We start from the raw sequence: 18,772 nt of genomic DNA, 5'->3' as shown, positions 1-18,772 counted from the left end.
AATCTGGCGACAATTGTTGTCTGTCGCGGTGTGGTGTGCTCGGAAAATTAGCTCAGGTTACCTTAATTATGGGGTCTCCTGATGCCTGCGAGTCCTGAGAGCTTTGTTTGTTTGCGTTCATGAGTAGTTGAGCTCTGGTTGCTAATAGGCTCTTAGATGTTTGAGTTCACAGAAGTTAATAGACGGCTGTCAGTGGTACTCGTCTTTCACGTTTGGATAACCTGGGAATTCTGGGAGCTGAAATGCTATATTTATGTAGCCCTTGTCCTTGTTTTGAATTCGATCAGACAATATCAAAAACTATATAGCAAATATCAAACAATTTAGAAACTAAGAGCTTAAGTTTATCAATTCATTCATAATCTCTAGTCTATTTTTAAAACAACGTTCAATACGTCCGACCTAAGCTTACTTTTGTGTATTTTGGCGGATCAATTTAAGCAGCATCGGTGGTTCAGTGGTAGAATGCTCGCCTGCCACGCGGGCGGCCCGGGTTCGATTCCCGGCCGATGCAAACCAATATTTTTATTAATACCTGTATTATTATTAATACCTGTATTATTTTAATTATGACATTTTTCTGTTTATTTTTGGTTTTCCATCATTCAAAATCGTATTACAAACATAATCTTCAAACCTGTTTGCCCAACTCTTTTGAAGTTGGTTGGTTACATCCGAAATCCGGTTTTACAATCGCATATGGTTTTTTTGCGAAGATGCTAGCCAAGTTTTTCGCTAAAAGAAAAATTTTTTGTCGGAAAATATTTGTTTTCCCAACAGCATCGGTGGTTCAGTGGTAGAATGCTCGCCTGCCACGCGGGCGGCCCGGGTTCGATTCCCGGCCGATGCAAATTACTATTTTAATTTCGAGATTAATTATTATAATTTACAATGCTATTATATTTTCGATTATAATTATTTCCTATCTATAAGTCAAACGCTTACGAGATACCAAGTCATTTGATATTTTCCTCTAAATATGTTACAAATACAATGATTAGAAGAAATACAAAAAAAATATTAAAAAAGATAATTTGCATCGGCCGGGAATCGAACCCGGGCCGCCCGCGTGGCAGGCGAGCATTCTACCACTGAACCACCGATGCTTTGTAAAAATTTAAACCGAAATTCCCAAACAGAAATGGATAATCAGTTATTCTTCTTATTTATTAGAAGATAACGTTAAAAATGCCCATATAGATAGTAAAGCATCATTATCAAATCTATATCTTTATAATAATGTTAAATATGTTTATTTTACCTGGGTGGTATAATGAAAATATCAAAGGCGCCAATTAGGCAACTATTTTCCACAGAAGACTTACCAAATTTATTCTAGTCGTCGTTCAATTTTGCTGGCTAATCAAACCACACACCCACGCGAATGTCATTCATTTTCATGCCGACTGACAGTAGCTGACCAGCACTCGGTTCCCTCATTAGTGTGGCCCATTCAGTCACTCATCACTCACTCGAGCGTCGTGTTTTTGGTTGGGTAATATATCACAGGGCTCACGGTGGCAGGGATGCGTAGGAAAATGGGAAAACTGAAGCAGAAAAATGAACGTACTTGTTGAAAATCACACCTAGCTGGGCAGAGATCCACTGGCCCCGAAAACTTCTGCAGGGGAATGCTGGGAGGTGTCACAGCAAAACAGCTACCAGCGACAATGACAACGGTTCCACATTGTTGTCACATGTCATGCGACGCTGGAAAAGATGACACCACTCTGCGGGAAACGGCCAGAGGAGCCGAGGGATGAGCGTGAAATACGAGTCCTTCGGCATGTAGCGCAAAATGAAATGGGCGAAAAATGATGAATGACAAAATTATACAGCAAATGCGCGTCAAGCTGACATGTGACCACTAATGAGGATCAACTGGAGTCGAGTCTGGAGAATGGGGACCCCTATAGGATGGCACTATTCGCTCTTTTTTGTTTCGAACCACTTGAAAGTCAAATTTTGGCATTAAATTTCAGATGTACGGGCAAACATCCCTTTTGTATTGGGTTTCGCAAGCACATCCTTTGCAACCTGGGTAACCATGGTGTTTGCATAGCACGGGACATGAAAACTCTGCTAAGTATATTATAGAACCTAAGCCTATCAACAGAAATTATACAGCCCCCTGCGTAGGAAAAATTCACTTATCTAAACGATGCTGGTGCCGACGAAGACGTCTTAACCTCGGAGTGTGCACAGTGCCAAAATGGCCAGGAAGTCGGACCATAAGCAGCCAAAGTCGTTTGCTAAAATGAGCATATCATACTGAGGGCAAAAGCGCGGCAGTGGTGGCAACCAGACTACCGTCAAATAATAAAATGCAAAGTCAGCAGGAAATTCGCATTGGGGTAGTTTCGTCCACTTTTCAGCTGAGCACACAAGAAAAACGGGGGAAAAGTGCAATTTGCTTGGAGTTTTTAAGTCCTGATGAGACCACTGGGGTCCCAAAGTAATTGAATGTTTAGAGCATGAATATACATACTTGAGGTTGCTCCGGGATCAGCAAATCAGGGGCATGTATGTAAATAAAGAAAATAGATTTCTAAAACTATTGTAAACAATATGACTGAAATGTAGTTTTCGATAGGTGTATTACAGTGATTCCACATATGGCAAGCCAAACTTTCCAAGTCCATATCCGATCAATCCACATTATTAATGGAGGCACCCACGCAAGTGGATCACTGGCGGATCGGCACCACCCAAGGCAATAAAATGTGCCCCACTGTGCGAATGCGGTTGACTTCCAAGTCCGGCGCCCGTCATCAAATGTCGCGATCTGCGAGCCACGATCAACACAGAAGGAGTAAACAAAATAAAGAAAAAATTGAAGAATAAATACAAAATAAATGCTGCTGTGCGTCCAAGGCGATGCTGAAAGTGGTGCGGTGTGTTGGCTGTGAGTGCCTAAGTAGTAGTTGTCATTTGAGTGACTTTAATGGTCTGTTGAGACATAATCGCTGCCATTTTAAATGGAATTTTATTGCCACTTCACGAAATTTTTATTGCTGAACCAGCAAGCCAACCAAGCCAAGCCCGATCGACCGTTCCGTCGCCACTGCCAAAATAAAAACAAAATACGTATTTAAAAAAAAATAATGCTGCATGCTGCGGTGACGATGACGTGGTGCAGACTCTGTCGGTGGTGCCGCCGCAATGGCAACCAAATTGTTGCATTTAAAAGCAAATTGATGGCCGCAGAATTAAAGGAGGCCACACCACGGACAGTTGGCGAGTTGAGTTGCTGAAATTCAAGTTCCCCGCGCTCCGATTACGCATTAAGCAAAGGCTAGCCAAGTCCAATGCACTGAAAGAAATTGCAGCCATTGCCATGCAACATGCAAGTGGCAACCTTGAAACAAGTTTAATCTTTACACCACTAGCTCATTTAAATCTGAATTACCCAATAGAAGGTTTTCAAGCTGAACAGTTTTCCTATGTTCCTATCCTAAGCACATTAATATTAAATTATTAAGTTAAACTAATTTCATTTTATCTGAAATCTTTAATCTTAAATATCATTCCTTAAGTATTCTTATGAATATGCAACTTATAATTAAATAATCCCATCCGATTAGCGTTCTCAGTGCATCGCAGATCGCGGCAAAGCCTAAACAACGACGTGTTGGTATAATTTTGTAGACTAGTTTATTGGACACATTAAATATGGCCTGATAATTAAGTCATAAATTAGATTGCAACCGCGACGACGACGTGAACGACATGGACGAGTGTCACCATATCAGGTTACGTGGCATCCACAGCAGGCGGCCTGTCGTGGCAAGGAGGCAGGGGAACGCGTCTCATTTAAAATTGATGCCTAATCGAATTTCTTTATCGCGTGTGTATGTCTTGTCTCCGACAACCGAGGACTGAGGCTCCATCGCCTCCGCCGGATCCCCACACACTCCCCGCCTGTCTGGGTCAGAAAATTTATGGATTTGCATATTGCGACACTAAATGTTTTAAGGTCTCTGCCGGCGGAGGCTTGGCGACGATCGTGTCAGGAAGCTAATGTTTAATGAATTCAATTTCTTTATGCGCTACTTGGACGATTTGAAAATGGTTGGTGTCTTGAGGAGGAAAGCCAAGCCAAATGAAAAATGTGTGTTTGTCTTTTGGCTTTGAATGTCTCAGTGGATGTTGAATGTGGAGCTGGGAGTTCGGAGTTCTTATTTGATAAAAAAATAAAACACTAAATTCATACTAAATGAGAATTAAAGCCAAATACTCATAGACGTTATATACTATTTAAACATAATAAAATGTCGTACGAGTATATGAATATGTTGAATTACAGAGTGTTGAGATTGCGAGCGCCGCTCAAATGCCTTGATAAATAATTGAAATTTCAGTTCTTTATTGATTGGAAATAAATTGCAGCAAATTGATATTACATGTTAAAACACAATGTTTTCAATGAATAACTGACATAAACAATTTTTTAATTAAAACAAATTGAGCTTCAATTGCAATTGAAACGGCATCGAAATTTAATTTGAAAAAATGTGCGCGGCTTTTATTACAAATGCGTGTACGGTTTTCCGAGGCCATATTGCTTTGCTCGCCATAAAAAATAGTCGCACAATTATACCTTTCACTGATTCAAGCATCTTTCGTGTAAATTGGATATCACATGGCAACTTAGCAGCTGCTGCTTGACCACATGACTCTTGAGAAGGCCAATCTGAATTGGCAGATTTTCTGTCTTTCTGCGGTTCTCTCTGCTGACCAACCAACATGGCAATGCAAACAAGATCCACGGTGCCAAGAAGGACCATCACTTGTATCCAGGTTGTCACGTAATGGAGACGTTGGTCAAAACAACTTGTGGACCGAGTGTGAAAGCCACAAGCTTCGGACCGACTACTCCTTGCCGCCTTTCGGCTTGGCAAAATAAAACGCCAGACTCGTAATTGAATATCAATTCAGGCCAACGCCGAAATGCTGAGGGGCAGGGCAACCGGCCTGGGGAGCGGCTGGTAGGTAGTCGAGATGGAAACGAGAACGAGAACGGGCCTGGCATGTAAATTCGAAATGCAAACAGCGCATCCTTGCCATTCAATCACTCAGCCAGACGACAGCAGCAGCTCCCTTGATGGATGACAATCAATCTCAAGTGTCAGGCAAATATCAGTTTGTTTTCATTGAAGCGCACCACGGAATCGTGCAACGTGGTTGCCTGAAGTCTCCTGCCCCGTCTGCCACTGCCCCTGCTCCCTTCTTTTCCTTCCACTCGAGTGCTAGTGAGTGACAACAGTCGAAATGAGTGAATGATTGAATGGCTGATGGATCGATGACTCGACTGACTGACTGACGGATAAACGGAGAATTGCTTGCCTTTTCCTGTGGCCAGGATGGCGAAATCTAAGCAAGACTGACCGCAAGCATGGAGATCAAGAGAAATGGTGACATCGAAGTAAAGACCCATGTCTGGTGATACCATATTTTCTAAAATTAGTATAAAGTTTGTATTAGAATTCATACTTGTACTACCTGTTTTAATATTCCCCCAAAGAACGAAGCTAGTTTCAGTGAAATCGATCCCAGCTGAGCACAAAGACGATGCTTTTCAAAGTGATGTGCTACCTCCATCAGTCGTCCAATCTCATTGAAATTTGATAAACAAAAGGCGTAGACCGCATCATCATCGTCATGAATGATGATCTTCTTGCTCCAGCATCAACGGCAACCCCAACCTCGACGCCAGCCGAATGATGCCCGTTGACAAGTCACGCCAAGAGTGTCGAGTTAGCGAACAGCTGCCACTGGTCGACCCCTCGGATCCCCTCCAGAAAACCCCTTGCCGACGCCCCGCTCCTTCTGCTTCTGCAGTGCCATCACATCCACATCCTCCTGTCATTCAGCGCCATTGTCGTTGTCACTTCCATCATTGTCAGCCCTGCCGCTTGATTTTGTCATTGTCATGGCGCGTTTGTTTTGCTTCGAGACGGTAGCCAGCATCGCCAGATCAACATCAATTTATTAGTTTTATTTTCTTCGCGGCATCGGGCATTTATAATCAAGCGTTTTTTGTTCCCTTTCGGTTGCCAGGGATTTTTGTTGTGTCACTTCCGCTGAAGACATTTGTCGTCAGCACGAGCGACAGGTTCGCGACTCATCACTAATACACAGAGAGAAATAGATAGGATAGATATAGTTATACTATAAATTGCTGCAGATGATAACAGATTGAAAGCTTTCGATTATCAGTTAAGCCTGAAAGTTAAGCCTTATCACATTACATAACCAACGGGCTAAAATCTTAAGCTTAAGTTTGGCAAGTTTTGTGTAGGTCCGCTTTATTCATTTCTCCCTGTGTATTCTCCCAAATGAGTTTTCCCTCCTTGTGAAGGAACTACCTGCTTCGCGGCGATGATGACGATGATGGCGACCGATGTCTGATGAGTCTATTATCAAACTCGGGCCGGACGGTTGTGTCAGCGGTTATGGGCTCCGTCTCTTGTTTGAATAATTGGACATTACGCGGCTCGACGTTCCGAAAGGAGCCCTAAATAGCAATTAGGCCGCAGTAATTTGAGCTGAGAAACGGAAGTTGTCATGATAATTGGTATTAGTTTCTATAGGCCGTGGCTGGGTAATTGAAAGAAACGGGAAGCAACTAACAAAATATAGATGGAGACCTGTACTTTGGGGAAATGACTTGGCAGAGTTGTCGGTCCACCCTAATGATCGTACTTACTGCGGAACGATCAAATGGTTTGAGCTCTTTCGAATTAGGGGTAAGGGTACATCTTCCATTAATGGAAAAGTAATTGTTTATGAACTTTTAATCATGATCTTGCTGCCTTGAATGACAAAAATAAAACCATAATCCAACAAACACAAGAACTACCAAGAAAACTAATAAAACTTAGATCTAGTTATTTCTTACGATTTATAAAACCCAAATTCAAAAGGACAGTAATTAATTATTTGCTTAAGCTGAGTGCAAAAGACAACCCTAAATCTTTCCCAAGATCTTTCCCTGATGAATTGCGACTACTTTCCCAGTCCTCTAACTGAGTTGAGTTGAGACAACACCCAACTGCATTGCAGACAGTCGGGCCATCAGTCAGTCAGTCAGCTAGTGAGTCAGTGCGACCGTTCAGACCTCCGGCACGTCCGTCATTCAGTCAGTCAGTTTGTCATGCCTTCAAGGCTGGAGGCAGTTGCTGTTGCTGCGGCTCCTGTCCTCTCCGTGTACACTGTCAACGGTTGAGTGTGTGCGAAAGCTTTGAATTTATATGCCAGTGTCAGTTGTCAATCACATTTGCAAACTGTCACACATGCGAGCGTTCAAACAGCGGCAAGCTGGCAAACTGAGCGAGTGAGTACAGGATGCGGCACAGCGGCAACATATTAATCTTTGCCAACGAGAAGGATACCCACACGCTCGTGGGGCGTTGCCTCGGAAACAGGAAGAAGAAAGCGGCGAAAAGCGCCAGACGTTGACAGGCATAAGTAATGCAAAAAAATTACTTTATAATGGAGTGCGAAAATGAAAATTGCTGTGGCCAAAAAAAAAAGAAAACAAGAATGAAACGAGGGAGAACCCAAAGAGCTTGACAACCGCAACGTTGCTTTTTCCATGATTGCTACAAGCAATTTGAGGTAAGATAATCATGGGCCACGGACCCACAAAAGATTTCGCACACTCACATTTCATATGCATGGCCATGGATGCGAGCGATGGCAACATGTTGCTGCTGCTGCTGCTGCTGCTGTTGCTGTTGCTGCTGCCGCTGGCGTTGAATGTCGGGAGCAATACTTTGTCGCTGCCCTGACTGCTGACTGTCAACTGTTTTTCGGTGTGCGAGGATTTCAAATGCGATGCGCTGACACCTAGCACACACCAGCGCAACATCAGCGAGACTGGGCGATTGCAAATGCGACATGGGGCCCCACCCACGTGTCGCCCCCACAGCTGACAGCCTTCTGACAGGTTTTGTTGTTCACGCGAGTAATTCATTTTATGCTGCCGCTGCAAGGAGCAGCAACTCCCCTTTAGCTGCTGCTGCTGCTGCCGCTGCTGTTGCTGCTGCTGCTGTCACCTCGTTGCTTCATTTCACATCACAAAAATGCCAAGCAAAGCGACGCCCGTTGACATGTGAGAGACGACAGCACCGCCAGGACATCCAGAGGGAGGCCCCTGAAACGTCCCTGTGACAAGTGACAGTTAAGTTGATGTTGCTGCTGTTGCTGTTGTTGATGTTGCTGCTGCTGCCGTTGCTGCTCCCCAGCAACGTAATTCATTTTGCATGTGCGTGCAACATTTTCAAGCGTATTTATTACGTAAATTAACAACAAATACAACAAGGATGTTGATGAGGACAACTACAATACAACTACAACTACGACGACGACAGCAGGATGTTCATGACGTAGCGGAAATAAATTTTGCGTGAACAATACAAAGCGTTACACTGCAAGTTGGCTAAGTTGTAAACGCCCCAAGGAGACACAGAGACGTACGAGCAGGGCGAGTTTGCGAAATTAATGGCAGGCCAAAGGAGCGACGGGCAGAGCAGCAGGACCAGCCACGCACACATGCTAATGAGCCGTCACAGGCGGGGTTTAGGAGGCTTCCAGTGGATCGAGCTGCTCCACGCTGACAGGAAGTGACTGTCAGCTGAACGAAAGGAACGCAAGGCCGCAAGTTGCCGGAGGAGCACTCAAGTGGCCAAGAAATGGCTGAAGAAACAGTCAAGAACTGAAAATAGAGAAGGTGAGAAGAGCAGAGTTAGGCAACTATTGAAGGACTTTGCTCTGAGTATTATATTATCTTGTTACTAAGCTCACTAGTATGCTTCAGTGTGTTTATACGAAGTGGTTTACGCTTTCAAAATAAGAACATAGTTTTTTATAGTTAAATTAAAATAGCCTTTTAATGTTTCCCAAATTTCCCCACTTAAATACAACGATAAACATTATTCTGCGTGTCAGCAATATTATTTTGAACAGCTATCTTAAACTTCACTAACAACGACTTAAATCACACACTATTTAGGTAATTTATTGCACATACATTTTCCGCCATCCGGACCGCTTCGCAATAGAAAATATGTAGAGCCCCATGAATCATTGAAAAGCAGCGTTTTATGGGCCCTAACCTCGTTCGCTGAGAATCTTAAAAGCCGGACAGCCAGCCAACTAGTCTTTGCTGGCACTATCAGCCAAGAGCTCGAAAAATACATTCAGTAAATGTATCAATTTACATGAAGCAACACTTAATTTGAAAATTATATGCAAAAGGAAGTGCAATAAATTTATAGCCACGTCGGCGAATCAAGAGAGAAAATGTGCAGTGGAGATGGAGTTGCAGTTGGATGCAGACTGGCCATAAACTTGTTTACCAATTGCTACCAGGCGAACCAGACCAAGTCTGGAGACCCGGCCATGGACGGAGTGGCTCGTAAATGTTTCTATCAACTTGAAAGGCTCCTCGTAAAATTTGTGAAATGTGACCATATCGAATGCGTCCGTTTCAAGCCGACGACTCGATCCGTTTAATGTTACGCAAATTTATGTGATTTCCCCTACACAACATTAATTGATTACCGTCCGCGTATTGGGGGAAATGGAAGTTGGCGATGAGGTAAATCTCCATCTGTCTGTTTGTCTGTTAATTGAATGGCTGCTCGTTGGGAAGCCCCAAGGTATGAATTTGATTTTTAATAGATGCACGTAAAACTTGATTTTCTTAGAAATTTATTTCGAAATATTTAACATCAATTTTTATAAGTAGGAGGAAAAATAAAGGTAAATAAATAAAATCACGCTCGTTAATCTTTTAGCTTATGTAAGCCATAACAAAGGCAATCCTTGTCAGCCATTTTTGCAGGAAATTTGCAATGGGAAATCAATTTTTGATTGATTGAACCGTCATATGGAATGTAATCAGGGCCACTTTACTTTTGATTCAATCCAGTACGCAGTCCAGACCCTTGAACTGGCCAGCTCAATTTTCCGCCCGAAAAGGGCAACTGCGACCCATTCTTTGGCTAACCGCAAACAATTTTGGGGTAAAATGATTTCCCCTAGTCTGACATTTTACCTGAGGAATAAAATATGCCTTCTCATAGGGCAGGATATTTTTCCGTCCTCCTCTCCTTCTCTCTCTCTCTCTCTCTCTTTCTCTTTGTAGGCTGGCCTGCGGTTGTCCTTTTCGCCTTTTGCCCCGTCGTGTTGCCGGCCGTCCTGTCATCGTTACTGTCTGCTTTCGGCAGGGATTTGTAATATTATGCTGTCAAGTCGAACATGCCCACTGACAGTTACCAACTGTCTGCCGGTTCCAGCTCGTCGGTTCAGTTCAGTTCAGTTCGGTTGGGTTGAGCTGAGCTGAGTTGAGTTCAGTTCTGTTCAGTTCGGTTCATGGGGATGGCGTTGGTCGCTTGACTTGAGTGTGTAAGCCGACAGTGGGTTACACCCCAATTTTACAATTCCAGGACCGATCCGATCCCCAGGAATCGACTGTCCGCTGTCGGGCGGACTGCCAATTACACTTTTTGACGCCGAGCACAATGTGAATGAGTGCGAGGCGATTGCTTCTTGGGGTTAAGGTTGCCCAAGGGGCGTTGACATCATCCTGGTTCCTGGCTGAGCTTCCGTTTGATGCTAACAAATAATGACACGGCAATTTGCAGATTTCACAGCACGCCTTTCAGAGCGCGGGGGGCATGCACAAGCGTAAGTATCTACGTACGAGTATCTACCACTTGAGCCCACCAGTCGAGTTAACAAAGTCAATTCAAACTTTGTTTAGCTGTTGGGCGTAGCCACTTCGCCCAGCTTTTAGCCCCAGTTCCACATCCAGCTGATATCAGTGACAAGTCCGAGGTGGTTGATGCTTTGTCTGCATGGCCGGTAGTGATGCCGACTTCAGGATTTACAAAAAAGCTATAGGTATTTCTCAAATATCTTAAAATATGCCAGCTACTTTTTAGCTTCCTTTAAGATTAGTTTCTGTATGATACATCTATCATATACCTAACAAAACAGTGTGTACTCTTCTCATATTGCTTTGATACATCATTTTTTTCTATATATCTCTTTCTTTGGCTACAAAATGTTCATTTTCTCATCACTCGTGCAAGGACCGCCTGCCAGTGTCAGTTGGCTAAGAGTCCTGCTGAGAGGAGCAAAATCAATTCGTCGACAACGTTTTGGGCTTAAAAAGCTTGACAGCCGCATCTCGTTCCTGGCAGCTGGTGGTCCAAAGTCCGAGTTCGAGGTCCGGACTCAAGTTTACACTCACTTACCGACGAGTGGGGCGGCGTACGACCTCCTGCCAGCTTTCCTGTCAAATTTTGTCACTGGGCGGGGCAGAGTTTGTTGAGGACTTTCTTCAGCCGACTGCATGATTGATGGCTCAAGTTCCCAGATTGGAATTGATTTCCATTCAAATTTAAAACATATTTGGTGTTTAATGTCTAAGTAGGGGGATAGTACACGCACATATTCCCTTTAAAATAAGTTGATTGTATAGCTGTACTTTATTTTTGGACGGATTGCAGAATACATCATAGGTTATGAATAACTTTTAAATTTAGATACTTACATATTTACTTATTTGCCAACTGTTTCTTAGCACAACCAGACCAACAAAAAGAAACGACAAAATTCCTTTCCGCTCGAAAGTAAAACAATTTTACAGACAAAACATTGCGATGGGAAACAAACAAGCAATATCATCATCGCCATCAAGACAATTTCATGCCACACTTCCAGTGCAAGGAGCTGCAAAAGGGCACTGAAAAGATACAGATACCTAAATGGCTTTCAGCGTTGGCGTGCATAAATTAAATGTAATGTGACATTTTTACAAAATGCACTAATTTCTCAAACATATCCGGCTCTGTCAGACAAGAAGACAGCAAGAGACTGAAAAAAAGCAGAACGAAAGCGAAAGAACTGACGAAGAGCTGACCGAAATGAGACGCATAAATTTTCATATATGCCAAGCGAAATATTTCGCCTTAAATTAGCCTCAATTAAATGTTAATGCATTTTGACATTTTTGCTGTCGCTGGCCGCCATCCGTCCCCGTCAAACAGATCGCAAGTCCGCCAAAGACACGAAGACAACAGCTCGAGAAGCGACAAGAAATGAGGGAAAAGAAGAAATATGAATTATGATTTCGTATATGTATCTCCCAGTCCTCGCGCCCCGTGTATCTGTATCTTAGCTGCTCAGCCCGTCGAGTATCTGTAAGATGCACAGAGCAATTAGCGTTGATGTAGCCGCAGCAGCTGCGCCTTCATTTATCTTCCCGGCTTTTTGCCTTTGCCGGGGGCTTGGGTTCCCACTTTGTGCGGGTTCTGCTCTTCACACAGTTGCTTTAGTTTATATTTTATGGCTGACATTTTGTTGGCAAATATGTAAATGACTTAATGACTGAAAGCCAGCAGAAGGTGGTGCTCTTTTATTCCTACACATCTGCATATGTCATTCTCCACTTTATACTGTTTCACTTATTATCCGAGAGGAGATGTGATGGGGGGATTTTCTAAGTAAATGGGTCGCTGGATTTAAGGGAGCCCAAGCAGACATTTATCAGATAAGTAAAGCTTAAAGAACCAATTATTTGTATAATGAATATTGGTCATGAATAAATACATATGTTTGTTCTTGCATTGGACTTATCCTCACTTGGTCATACCAATAACAAAAATTCGTTTCCAAAATATCTATCTATTCTAGCGCTCAACAAGTGTGTCGTTATCTCGCTCTGACAACTGTTTGACTGTCAATCCAGCTGTCTGTCATTTCAATCACGAATACTAGTTCCTAAGTACACACTAGATTCAAGCATTATCAGTTCATTTATGAATAAAATTAACCTTGTCACACGTGAACAAACTTTGCAGATTGCGTCAAATGTCGAGGGCTGCTTCGTTTACCTATCGCTCAAGTCGCCTTCCAGTTCATTTTTTTAGTCGCAGCATTTGAATGCGCAAATATTTTGACACAAAAATGTCAAAATGGCTAATCTTTGGACAAGAAAAAAAGAGAAGTCTGACAGTCATATGTCCCAATTAAATGAGAACTATACGCTCTAGATTATGTCATTGGGGCTTACCCAGAAATAAATTTAAAACTTGATGCCATTGAATTTTCATGTACCCCAAGCATGCTAAATTGAAATGTTTTATATTTACGTCATTAAGTTCTGGCGCCTTAGCAATAATTTGTAAAATGAAATAAACCAAGTGCGTAAAAAGCCCCAATTCATTTGTAAACAAAATCATTAAAGGCACACTCTCCCGTAATAAAATTCTATAAATCTGTAAATGCCCGTGTGGGTGTACACATATAAAAAGTGCCTCATAAATTACCAGGCAATTATAAAACGCGTTCTTCTTCATCTGGCGTGGCTTGACATTTTGCACAGTTGTGCTCGATGCCATTAGGTTTTCAGGACCGACGACAGCTCCTAGACGACGAATATGAAGCGGGGATGGCGAGTTGAGGCAGTGGCCCGACCTAGTGAGAGGTTATCAAAATGCAATAAATCAGTTTGTTAAATATATTTTATAGCGCGACAACACAACACCCGACCGTTGCCGTACCCAGTCGGCTTGCCCCGGCCTTATAAACAGACATTTAGTCTGTTAAACACGAGAAAAATGCGCATTATACGGTGTAAATCAATTCCGTGCCACCAGGCCGACGTGCAGATTTATTTCCATTTATTTAAACAAGCCAACAAAAAATTAAATAAAACACACAAATAAAAAAGTGAAATCTGGTAACTGGAAATTACGGGTACACGCCGAGATAGAGCGAGGCCCAACGGCTGTAAATCTCTTTCAGTTATTGTATGTCAAGAGTCGGGAGAAACGGCTCGGATTGTTTGCCATCAAGCGGGATGTGTAATCAACTTTGCTCAGACAGCGAGTGTTGGAAAACAAATAGAGACACAGCGTGTTACACTTGATAAACACTGCCGTGGCAGAGACGCATTATAAAGAATTTTCAAAAGCAACCAACCTGGCTTATATCATACGAAATTTACCGCCCGGACAGCGTTGAATGTTTGGCAAATATTAGCACAGTTGTTATACCAGAAGATGATGACGAAAAGAAGGGTTACGAAAGTGGCTGTCCAAGTGGCTGGCTGCCTCTGATTCCTATTTGCTAAGAACCCAGTAGCTTTCGCAGCAGCATAATCCCCGGTATTTACACCTCGCGACCGACACAATCATATGTCATGATGTCCGCTTCGTCTTTATATATGGCAGATACTTCAGATTTTTGAGTTGCCCGTCCCTCGTATCATAAATAAATGGAGTTGATTATTATAGGAGTAAATACAAAGGTGTACTGTATTCCAAGTAAAAACAAATAACGCTCTCATCTCGGATGCCATACAACACCATCTGTGACTGTTTATGAAAATCGGTTACTTAAACTTGTACTACGAGTACGTACTAAATGACAAAACGTAGTTAAATCCGCAAAGACTTGAAAGACCTTAGTTAAGTAGGATTTGTTCCCGACTTATGGCGCAGAGAACGCCCATTTAAGATAACGTCACTCTGTTATATCAGACAGTTCCGAAGACCTGATAACGAAAACTGCAATCGGTTGGGGCTCTTAAAGGATGTAAGAGGGATTTACTTTCAATTCACATAGGAACTTTTAAACTAGAAATATTCCATTAGTGCCATTGATCTTGCCTGTAAGCCCCAAAAACACATCTGATTCAACAAGTTCTTTGGGGTAAGACCCATAATTAGGTGTGATAAGATTGCCACAAGGTGCAGAGAAAAAATTTCCATAATGAGTATGAGATTGCTTTAATGAAATTCGTTTTCACGGGTACCAAACTTATTGTAAAAAAAACTTGATATCTGAAGTGGCGTATTAATTCCCCGTAATTAGCATATTATTTTTTTTAATTATAGGTTAACAGTGCTAAAACCGCTAATTGAAAGCAACCACGGGAAAATTTGAGACCCAATTTCAGCGATAATTTATTGCAAAGTTTCTCATATTTTTCTTTTGGTCATTTCGTAATTTTTGATTGATGAGTGACTCGATGTCACTTTTGTTTCGCCTTTTTCCGATGATAAATTAATACGAGAAAAAACGGCTATATATAGGGTGGCCACACTCCCCCTCTGCATTGCGTTTTTGGTTTTGGCCGTTGTGTAACTTTGGGCCAAGCGTTTCTTGGAGCTTTGGGGCTCCATCTCGTATATAATTAGCTGTCATAAATCGTTCGGCGGGGGACGTCGGCCATCTTTTATTGTTTGCTTAATAATTTTTCAATGTGCTGTCGTGCCCACTCTCACACTCCCTGGCTGAGCCGCTTGCGTGTCTCTCTGCCGGGCCATAAATCAAACTCTGACATCGCATTGTCATTTAATCAATAATTTATAAACAATTTTTTACAGGTTCGCATTTGGCGAGAAGAGGGCGAAGTACAAGACCTGCCGTTTTGCGTGAGTTAGTGTGTGCGTGGGGAATGACAGGCCTTAACCCGAATTCATTGCCTGGGAAACTAATTGAATTTTCCCAGCTGTGAACTCTGTTTGCACAATTATCGATTTCTATTGGGTGCAATGAGTTACACTTTAAGAAAATTCAGTTTTTTAAGAAGAAAAAGGAAAACGCTTTAAAAAATATTCTTTTTAGTGTAGCAAGCGATATCAAAAGCAAAAGTTTTCGTGGCTTTAACTAACTAACTGAGAAAAGTATGTGCCGAAATAACCAAATTGGTTAAAAATAAGAAGACCCCGTAGAAAGCTACAGAACCGAAAAACGAAACGTCAGAATCCCCAAGCGCCCAAAAGCTCAACGGCTCGTACAAAAACAGTTAACTGTGGACACTGGCCATTTTGTTGGCCAAATGGCGGTTGGTAGTTTAGCGGGGAGGTGCTGACGGCGGCGGCACTTTTTGATTTCGCTTCGCCGCTGTCGCTGCTGCTGACCAAAGCGCAAAATCACTTTTGACGTTTTTATTCTTTGTGTCGGCTGGGATTTTACTTGACTTTTTTCGGTGTTATTTCCTTCTACAGTTTTGTTTTTGGCCTGTCGGTTTTGTGGAGCGCGCGCGCGCCTCGTTTCGTTTTCATTATCCGAAGCGCGTCCAAATTCATTTCAAGTTTCGCCGCCGCCGCCATCGAGTTTTTGAGGCGTCTTCAGCTGTCCAACTGTTGGCTTTTGGCATCGGGCAGCGCGTTAAGTCCAACATAAGACGACCTAAGCGTTTAAAAGCCTAAACGAATGTGCATGGGCGACTGTGTGTGTCTGTACCGGCCAAGCCTCAAAACACTGAGAGAAACAACGCCCCTACTTCAACTTTATTAAGTAGGAGTGCATTTTCGTAGCATATATGTTTTCAGAACTAAATTTGTTACTTAAACCCACTACAAGTTAATCATGATCGTGTAATATTTCACCGGCTATTTTCTCAGTGTAAGAGTGTCATTGGGCAGTAAAACGAGAAACGGCAAAAATACAAAATACAAAATACATAATAATCATCATCATCAACATGAGTTGGTCGACCGTTCAGCTGTCAAGTCGGCTTTTATTTTGCGCTCAAAAACTTAGACCAACTTGACAGCTGGAAGACAGTAGTGTTTATAACATCGACGTCTGTCCCACAACCCCCGCAGAGCGACCAGAAGAGACATGAGTGACAGGCGGCTCAGCAAAAGAGTTAATACTGTGATTAAATGGCCAAGAGAAGAGTGCCACTGCCAAAGTGGCGGACAGATCCCAGCCTGGTTGGCCAAATGGTGGGCGGCATTAATGCCCGACAGCTGTGACTGACCGCCGATTTGGGTTGGGTGAAGTCTTAAAGCTATCTAAAGACACGTCTTGACTACAGATTTCCTTTTAATTAATTTGAAGTAGTTTTATATTTAAGCTCCAAAAAAACATACTTTTTTTATATAATTATGATTTTATTTTCTTGTCAATTAGGCGACAGCCTAGATTTTCAAATATTTGGCAATTAAGCGAAACGTAAATAGGGAAGATCATATATAATGCTGCAATAACCATCTGGCTTGAGCCCTCAAGAGTCTATGAGCGTCATTTACTTTCAGACGGGTGTTATCTAAATGAGTGACTACTAAATTTAGACGATCCTCTAATTCGAGAACGAAAGACCTTGTCATGGGGCGGCACGACAATCACGAGACTTAACTGATGCTATTATCTTGTTTTCCTGCGTCGTTTGTCTTTTAAATTCCTCACAAATTTTGTTTATTATCTTAGCTCGGAAGCTTAGTAGCCTAATACCAGTAATGTTATTAAAGAAAACACAGACGTTGCAGTCCATTGTTTGTCATGAGACGGCCTACAAAACACAAGCTATTTTTAAATAATTCTGAGCTGCTGTTTACATAAGTAAAAACTAAAGTAAAAGTCCACATTGTTAGTCAAACAAATTTTTAATTGGCCACAGAAAAAATAATCACTTGAATCTGGCAGAGACCTCGTAAACTCAAATAAAATATAATAAGCTGATGACAGCCGAGTCGGCTCTTGAACTCGCTGAGTATGTGGCACATTAGGGCCATAAATTTTCATTTTAATTGCTCTTCATTCAGATTAGACCAACATAATTGTATAATAAAATCAATTTTATTCCAGCGCCCACAAAAATGCCAACGGAAACTGACTTAGTAATCTGTGCAGTGTTGTTTTGTCTAGAGATCGAAATCACACCATTTCATTTTAACGAAGTGAAAAATACTCTTAATTAAAACATATTGTATTTATGTGCTCCATTCCTCGATTTCCATTTATGCCACTAATAAAACGTATATATTCTTGGATGTACTCATTGGAAAAGAGTGTACTTAAATTAATAGGCTCATAAAATCAGAACGAAAAAGCCTTAAAGTGTAAAAACAACAAATCACTCAAGATGACCTCAGACACCAGCGGACAAGAAGTCTTGACAACAGATAATGACACTCGAAAACGTATTTAAAATCTGTTCAATTTAGTTCTTGTGCAACTAACTAATTTTGTTATCAGAAGAAATATTTATAATCCGTGAATATTTTTAAAAAGTATATTTAGCGCATCCGCAACAACATTCAAAATTAAAAAAAAATATTCGTAAGCAAGTCATAAATATTGTCATAAGCGCACAATTGAGAGCAAATTTATGTAGCCACCACCAAGTGAATAATTTAGACAAAACCAAAAAAATAAATAAATTTAGAGGGTGAAAAAGAAAGCCAGAAGCAGCAAATTTTACAGCGCAGCAGCAGACGCTGAAACAATAGAATTTTAACAAGAAACATAATTTATTGCCACTTAAGTCATAAATATATTTTTAATTTCGACCAATTCACATTTACAACGCTACCAGCAACAATCGGGCTAAGATCATTTTACCCCTTCTGTGGATACCCTATAGATGAAGTATATTGAACCACTGCACAAGAATGAGCCTAAACAACCATATTGTGATAAGTGCCAACTTTTTGGAAATATTAAATTCATATTATTTATATATGATTAATTTAGGTATAGGAGTCGTATGTATTTTTACGTATATTTTAATAGGTATGCCGCTTTCGTATATTCATAAGTACGTTTCTTTTTTGTATAGTTTCGGCTTGATAGTAGTCTGAAGAAGGCTGGTTAGGGAGGCGCAGAAACAAAAGAAATGAAATACTGAAAGTCTTAAATTTACGTCACGTTGACTGTTTATTTTCCGTTTGCCGCTTTCATGAATCTTCGAGTTTATTATTGTTGTCTGTTCTGTGGAGCTTCTGCCTTTGCCTCCACT

The 18,772-nt window shown here is 41.7% G+C and overlaps 1 protein-coding gene, 1 long non-coding RNA gene and 3 other non-coding genes across 4 annotated transcripts; 3 read left to right on the top strand and 2 right to left on the bottom strand.

The window, feature by feature from the left end:
• The window catches only part of LOC6732333, a 57,627-nt gene that overhangs the window by 7,135 nt on the left and 31,720 nt on the right, over positions 1-18,772 (bottom strand).
• Positions 444-514, top strand: Trnag-gcc. The gene has a single exon. It is a non-coding gene; the product is annotated as a tRNA-Gly (tRNA).
• Trnag-gcc lies at positions 780-850 on the top strand. Its single transcript has one exon. It is a non-coding gene; the product is annotated as a tRNA-Gly (tRNA).
• On the bottom strand, positions 1,036-1,106 carry Trnag-gcc. The gene has a single exon. It is a non-coding gene; the product is annotated as a tRNA-Gly (tRNA).
• On the top strand, positions 10,607-11,553 carry LOC120285829. Its single transcript, XR_005545104.1, has 2 exons — positions 10,607-10,695; positions 10,772-11,553. It is a non-coding gene; the product is annotated as an uncharacterized LOC120285829 (long non-coding RNA).

Source organism: Drosophila simulans, chromosome 2L (genome assembly GCF_016746395.2).
Source record: "Drosophila simulans strain w501 chromosome 2L, Prin_Dsim_3.1, whole genome shotgun sequence".
Taxonomy (NCBI): domain Eukaryota; kingdom Metazoa; phylum Arthropoda; class Insecta; order Diptera; family Drosophilidae; genus Drosophila; species Drosophila simulans.
Note: the sequence above shows the minus strand (reverse complement) of the source record. Positions and strands in the feature narration are given on the sequence as shown.